Source organism: Ceratina calcarata, unplaced genomic scaffold, assembly GCF_001652005.2.
Source record: "Ceratina calcarata isolate Rehan_Ccalc_2016 unplaced genomic scaffold, ASM165200v1 scaffold44, whole genome shotgun sequence".
Taxonomy (NCBI): domain Eukaryota; kingdom Metazoa; phylum Arthropoda; class Insecta; order Hymenoptera; family Apidae; genus Ceratina; species Ceratina calcarata.
The window spans coordinates 1,269,923-1,277,691 of NW_017167821.1; the positions used below are offsets into that span (position 1 = coordinate 1,269,923).

The window sequence follows — 7,769 nt, forward strand, 5'->3', positions numbered from 1 at the left end:
CTTGCAAGACTAATTTGGGTTAATGGCCGGAGCGAGCGAACGGCTCTGAAAGCATGCGCTGGATCTACAGGGTGGCTTGTTCCGAAATGGTATCTGGTGTTTATGGTGCTACGTTTACATTGAAGAGGTAGAAGTAGATTTTTACGGTAGCAGAAATTTTAAGATAAAATTTTGCTTTACAAATAGGTTTACGAGAATCGAAGAATAGCTCATGCAAATATGAATATAAAATATTTAGGGTTGATTGTGATAGTAAAATTTTTCTTAACTTATGCAATCCTAGCTACTGACGACAATTGTATAATTGTAACAGGAAGGTACTCGTTGAGAAGTATCTCGGAAATACGTAGGAGCTCTACGTTCATGTGAAACATAATCAAGATTACAGCGTGCTTGCAGAACGGGGATGCTTTTTGGCAAGCCTCCCTTGTACCAAATGAGTTAAATGAGCTTAAACTTTGTAGTGCAAATGATCTTGGTAATTTCCGTACATCCGTCCAAGAATAATAAGAATGTTACAAACGATTGGTTCAATGATTCTTGGATAATAAATTTAATAACAAAAATCATACATTTGACAAATCCTGGTGAATAAAGCCTTACGATTTCATGAACTCTACTATGACATTCCATTGATAACCAGCCTAGAAAATCAGAAATCTGCAATAAAATGCAGTGAACAATTCTGCTTGTGTTCGATCTGGCGAAATAATAGACAAAGTGGTTACGGGACAGGCAATCGACTAAATAGAAGAAGCGGGCGATAGAAGAGACTCAAAGGGAGTCGAAATCCACGATGCTGATCGGGACTTCCGACTATGGCAGATTCGATCGGCCACGGTATCGATAGAAAACACCCTCTACCCTCGGTTCGATGGTCCCCGCGCCTCTCTATCCCTCTTAAGATCGAGACACCGGACCGGCTGTCCAAACAAATGAAAGCTAATGGAAGGCCTACTACCACTCTCTGTCTGCGAGCCGGTGGTTCTTCCTTCCGTCGATCGATCGATCGATCCTCTCTGCGACAATGCCTCCTCCACTGCTACCAACCCCTTCTTCCTCGTCTCCCACCCTAACCCTTTTAAAGCTACTTCCGCATGCACTCTCGAGGAACGCGCGAGCGCGACCAACACCTGATGCAATAATTGCGCGGCGCAAATAGAAAAGGGAGCCCGGAGAGAGGGAACACAGGGATGAGAGAGAGAAAGAGAGAAGGGTAGACGATGTTGTTTTGCTAGGAGGAAAGTTACGAGACGCCTGGATTTTCTGTGAAATTGAACGAGACGAGAGCGCCGCCGAATGAGAGAGACGGTGGGGGACAGAGTTTCAAAGGCAGATTTATGGCCTCGTTAAATGGTCCCATTTCGAGGCAATTTTTGTATATTTATCGACGGAGTCGGGGAAATTAATAATGGAGTTTATGCGATGATGGGATTAGGTTATTTCGATGAAAAACGTCTGTGGCTGCAACTCCGACTCGTCTCCCCTTGTGTACTTTCATCGTTCCAGCTAAAAGATTTGCGAATATCTAATTATATCGAGTGGTTCGAGAAGATAAAATATCTCATTAGCAATTATAATTTTTATAATTACTCTCAATTAGTTTTTTAACAACAAGAGTATTCTCTAAACCAACGTGTCTTACTAATCGCAATAAGTGGTTCACTTATGCGACACTACGTAATCCACGCATTCACGCTTTAATTGCGGCATTGAGACGTCGTTCACGGGAAAGAATAATCCAGCGTATACATATCACTCGTTCAGTTAAATTATTCCAGTAGCAAGTTCCTAGATTTTTGCGCGGCCTCACGAGATCTACTGCTTTATGGAAGCGAGTAGATTAAGCCGGATTATGGTAATGTCGCAAGTCGGAACCTACTGTCTGACCAGGTACGGTGTAATTCTACGTGTCCGGGCCGCGCGTTAAGAAATCCCTCGAGACGTCATGCTCCATTTTTTCCTCACAGTTTCACAGAAATTTCACCGGAAAGAGGAACGTAGCCCCTCTCTATCTCTCCCCTGTCGGTCTCTCCATCCCGATTAAAATGCAATCTACGAATTGCATCGTTGGATGTGGCCGCGCAAATAATAAATGGCGTGACGTCTCGGTTGGGGATACGTTGCGCGACGCATAAACTTTTTCAAACATTCACGGGACCTTGGCGGTACAATATAAATAAGGTTTTGGGCCGAGGAACGCGAGGAACATTGAAGCGGGTCCGCGTGAAGAAGTAATGAAGTCATCCACTTGGAGTGCAACGCAACAGTTGATTTACGGACAAACCCGGAAAAGAAAAACGATGAGAAGAATGTACTGAATAGAAATAGAAGGTGACGGAGATTTTCTCTTAATGTAGAAACAATTAACGAGCATAAACGCAACGTGAGATGTAATACCCGTAATCGTAAGAAATTACATATCCCGAGTAACCGAATAAAATTTACAAATATTACATTAAGCACTAAATTACTCTGAGAAAGTCGTTTGAGCTCGGAAAAAATTTGCTCGCCCGTTTATTAATCGTTCCCTCGGCCAATTTACATCCTAATTCCGTGGGGCATTAAGATACCAGAAATCTTCAAAGGGCAGCGGGCCGTATAAAAACCGGCGAAATCTAAAATCGAAACCGACAGCAGAACATCGATTTGGCAACAAAGTAATCTCCGGCCGCGATAAAAGTAATCGATAGTTATTATTTGAGACGTCTGACAGCTACGAGGTAGACTGGCCAACCGGGGGAACGTTCAATCCGTTCTCGAGTAGGCTAATGGACGCCTCTCATTATGCAGATTGGGCAGGTGAGGCCTCAAACGCTTTTAAGATCTTGATCGAGCTACACCGGTCTCGATCTCGGCTTCGATCTCTGCGGACGCAACATCGTATCAGTGCTTAATTGCCGGGACTACGTTGCTCGGACGTGCGCTCTAAATATTTCGCCACGGCTCGGTCGCCTTCTCCTTTTCTCTCGGGGGAGTAACAATAGCGGCGACGGAGGGGGTGGAAAGAAAAAGAAGGTAACGGGGTAACACAATGGCGAGGAACAGGTGATTTCGAGCAGCGGTTCGTTTCAGATTTCGATCAGCTCGGAGTCGCCAGAGTTCCGCGTAACGAAGTTATAAATTACGAGGAGAAAATAAAGAGATAAGGCTCGGCAAGGGCGGCAGCGGCGGCAGCGGCGGTACGTTGACGAGCCTCTTTATTGCAGAATCATTGCGGCGTTTGTTTGAAAGCTTCGTTCCGCTCGATGCCACGCTACCTTCTACCCCGACCCGTTTACGATGATTAAGATTTCGCTCTCTACAAACGGCACGAGTTCTTCCGTATTATGTTTCTTTCTTTTTCACCCTGATTTGTTTGTTATTGTAATTCAATTATTCCCGTTTGATTAAAATCTATATGTATATATTATAGATCTGTGGTAAGACATCGTTTTATTCGTGTAAACTGTAAAAGGAAATTGAAGCAATTACCGAGATAAATTTGCAAAACCAAACAGAATCGCAGCGGTAATCCGGCGTTGCGTCAGAAACCGCGGAACAGATAGAGGTAGGAAATAATAAAGTGAAGCGAATTAACTGCATAACCGGAGGAGCGGTTATATTTAGCAACGGGAATCAGAAATTTAATCAGTCGGCGTCATTCAAAATTACTAGCGCCGTTTAATCCGCCGACAATGTAACCTCTCTCGCTTTCACCTGACCCTGCAAAAAATTCCGATAATTCCGCGTTTAATATTATCTAGCCACTTAGAGGAACATTAATTTGTTATTCGTTTCTTCGCGACACAGGTCGTTTCTTAGGCTCGGAAATAAAGCAATAAAGCGTATAAAGTAATCGAGGCGTCCGTCACAACCTAATGTCCGTCGACCTCTCGAGTTAGTCCGGTCACGCGGCGTGTATAATGCCCAAGACGTGGCCGTGATAAATTGCCGCACACGCGCGGCTAATGCCTGTGTACCCGTGCCCGTGACCGACGTAACATCGAGCCGAGATGCTCGGCTCGGGACACGACGACGCTTTTCACCGCGAGTTTCAAGAATCCTGCGCGACCACGTCCGCGCGAACTCGAACCACCCCTAATGCACCGACTGATTAACGTGACCGATGCTATTGGCAGTTCCAATAAATTACTGCCAAGCCATATCGGCTCGGGAGATCTTGCCGTTACACCACGAGCCTAGCCATGCTTGATTGTCCGCAAAATTTCTATCGATATCATGAATTGATCTTTGTTCCCGGATTTAACTCCTCTCTTCTCGTATAATGCTTTTACCATGCAAATCATAAGAAATTCATTTATAGCAAATATTTATAAAGACAAGATTATCACGGAACCGAACAATTAAAATTATTCTTTGACTTTGCTGTTAGATAAAAAAATTTCGGATCATTAAGGCTGCGGGTTGCTCTATTACCGTGACGGTCGTCGATTATCAAAGTTTTGTGTGCATTACAAGGCAGCTAGAACTCGGGTGGCGAATCGGAGGAAGGTTTGGCTGGCACTCGTTGAAAGCTGCCTTTGACTGGTCGTTATAATACAACGGCAATTAGCAGTAAACCTAACCCCTCCCAGCATCCCGTGATTAGCTTTTACCCCGTGAATTTCATAGTTAGCGTTTGTACCGCCTTCCCTCGTCGACGTATGAAGATGTTTAAGACTTGTTTAATTGGTAATTAGGAATTCAATACATCAATTATTTCGATCACTTAACATACATAAGCAGAACTGTTGTACTTGGAAATAAATTATTTCTCCAACTTAATCTTGAATGTTAAATTCCAACACGTGACCACCATGTGCTTTCAAGAGTCTATCACCTCGAGTCAACACAGTATCCCATCGGTAAACCGACTCTTAATAAACTCTCGCTGTTTTTAATTACTACGCTCGTCCAGATTTTTAATGACTTCGACTATTCTTCTTCACTTTCGACGCGTAATAACATGATTCACGTTGCTACGCCGGGGCTCTTCGCTTTTTCTTTGGCTAGATAAATCCGACTGGAAAGACTAACAGCGGACTTCGAAGAGCATCGAGGAATATGTTGCAAACCAAAGAAGAAGAAGAAGAAGAACGGGTTAATTTTCGCTTAATATCGTAGCCGTTTAGAGGTCGAGACCCTTCGTGTTCTAATATAGTACTCTAACAGCGCAAAAATTCCAGCGGACGCGTTAATCGCTCATAATGCTGCATATAATAGGTCGTTAGTCGTCGGATTTATTTCTCCCGGCGAGGTACGGTGCAACGCGAGTCCCTAGCGATCGTTCAGCACAGTGCTTCTCAGCCTTATGCTAGCAATTTATTTCGCTAATCTTCGAGCTACAGTCGGATAATACTTTAATTCTTTTTTTTCTGGTGTCTATTTACGAGCGAAAAGAGTATCAATAAAACGGGTAATCCGGTTGTTGGTCGAGCGCGAATATAAGCAGAATATACCCCTATCGAGAACATTATTTAAATAAAAAAAAGGTTGGCATAAACTCTCGTTGATTCGCAAATCGTTACAATTTTAATTAGAAACGCGGCGCGTATGAATCAATCAACGGACCGATGTGCAGGAGTTGGGTGGTGGGAAAAGCCGGGGGTGGAATTCGAGTGTGCGGTTCGAGAAAAAATAAAAGCAAAATTCGAACTATGCAGCGCGAAACATCGTGGAAATCAAATATATTTATTACGCTGCGTTTCGCGGACGATGGCACAGAATTTTTCCCCGTCTCGTCCCTTCCGCCGCCCAGCTGTACCTCGCAAACCCCGCCACGGCCGCGTGCAATTACTGAATCCCGTTCGTACATTGAACGCTTCTCCCCGCCCCCTTCGATTAATTAAAATTCAAATTTTACTTTTACATAATTCGTAATACATTGCCGGCGTATCGGCGTATTATTTTTACGTTATGCGGAGAACAGTTCGACCGCGCATTTGTTTTCCGCTCCGTTCGATACACGCTTGTAACGCAGATAAAAGTGTACCCCGTTATAGATATTCGAACGGTTGTGGATCCCGGGTCGAGTGCGAGGGGCCAGGAGGGCTGTGACAGAGCACGAAAGGGTGGAAGGGCGCGAAATGTGAAAGGGTGCATGAAATATGCCGAGAGAGAAAGGCTGCAAAGAGGGAAATCGGTGGACAAAAATATATGTATTATTAAAAAACGACCGGATATAATAAATCAACGGTGAGATGAGACGATGGAAGTAAACGTGATTTAAAAGATGACAGAATAAGAAACGTTAAGAAAAATTGAAAAAGGGATTCGCAATAAAAACCAGGCGTATCGTTTTTAGACACAATAAAAGAGCCGAAACGCATCGTGTCATCATTCGGCACAAAGAGCGAATGACTAAAGAGTCGAAGGGACGAGGGCAAAGGTCGACGAAGGAGGCGGGCGAAAAACCCACCGGACTATTTGCTAAACGGGGTTGACGGGGTCGCGTCAATCCAGTGGTGTGCTTTATCGAGCGCAGGCTCGAAGCAGCGTGCTCGAAACTATCGCTTTAAGGCAATCGTCCAGCCGCGACGCGACGCTTTGCGCTTTTATTCGCGTCGAACACAAACAGTTTTCGTTCTTCCACGGGCCCCCGATGGAACCTGTGTCCTAATTCTCATTCACTGTCACCGATCAAAATTCGAAACTCGATGTCATTATAGCAGTATCATTCCAAGATCAAAAAAATAAAATTACCAATTAAGCGCTTGGGGAAGAATCATAGAATATTAACGTCAATCAAGGCGACGAGAAACAGCTATTTATTGAAGAAGTAGACAACGATAGTATCCGTTCGTAATTGGATTAATTATTCAGGACATAATTAATGCAATTAGCGGGTAAATAATTGGACATACGATGCAAACAATTCGCGCAACAATAAAATATGTAAACGAGTAATTATGTATTGAATGGTGCGATCCCCGATTCCCCGCGGATTCGAAAGAATGTATAGTTCGCGCGAGGGCGTGAACACTCTCCGCCGAGAATTTGTCCGGCGGTTACGGCTGTCAACGCCGATGAGAACGAGTATTTACGAGGGGCGCAAAAATCTGCGAACAAGCCTCGTTAATAAGACTTTTCTCACGTTGTTCACCTGTCAAGATCAGACGCGAACGGATGACACGTATACGCGAGACGAGTTTAAATAGAATCCGCTCCGTTTCCAAGCTGGTTGCACATGGCCCGTAAGAAATGAATTCTCCGCATTTAATTATCGGCTAAAATTAACGCGGCACATTGTGAAACCGTTTTGTGACGAAGCGTTCCGTTTGCCACTCTGTAACCCTTCGTTGGAATAATAATTTCGAATAACTCGGTTGGAATCATTTCGAATAAATTCTGTAGTATGATCAAAGGAAACAGACACTGGATATTATATTGACAAAAGAACAGTATTGTTTGTGTATTTGGTGTAGAAAATTTTTATAAACGTTTTGTCAAAAAATGTGGAACGCTTCACGATTTTGCGTGTCATCCTTGCGCAGGGGCCATGCTAATCTTCTCTGTATCGTTCCAATTTTAGTATATGTACTGCCGAAGCAAGTACAACAGATACTTTTCGTTTCCTCTATATATAGAAATGAGAACACGTTTTCGACCACGAACGAGAAAATTTGCCATCTAGTGGTGAATTGGTAGTACGGTAGTACGAAGGTACGACAATCCTAACAGGTATAAACGAGCAGGTAGGTAGAACTTTGCGCTCCTCTAATCCTTCGTCAGAACGAGGACCGTAACGGATTGGTTATAAATAACCAACTGAAGTAAACTGAATCTTT

General features: G+C 43.7%; 1 non-coding gene across 1 annotated transcript; it reads right to left on the reverse strand.

The window, feature by feature from the left end:
* Window positions 1-7,430: 7,430 nt before the first annotated feature.
* LOC113464615 (U6 spliceosomal RNA) lies at window positions 7,431-7,537 on the reverse strand. Its single transcript, XR_003389466.1, has one exon. It is a non-coding gene; the product is annotated as a U6 spliceosomal RNA (small nuclear RNA).
* Window positions 7,538-7,769: the final 232 nt, after the last annotated feature.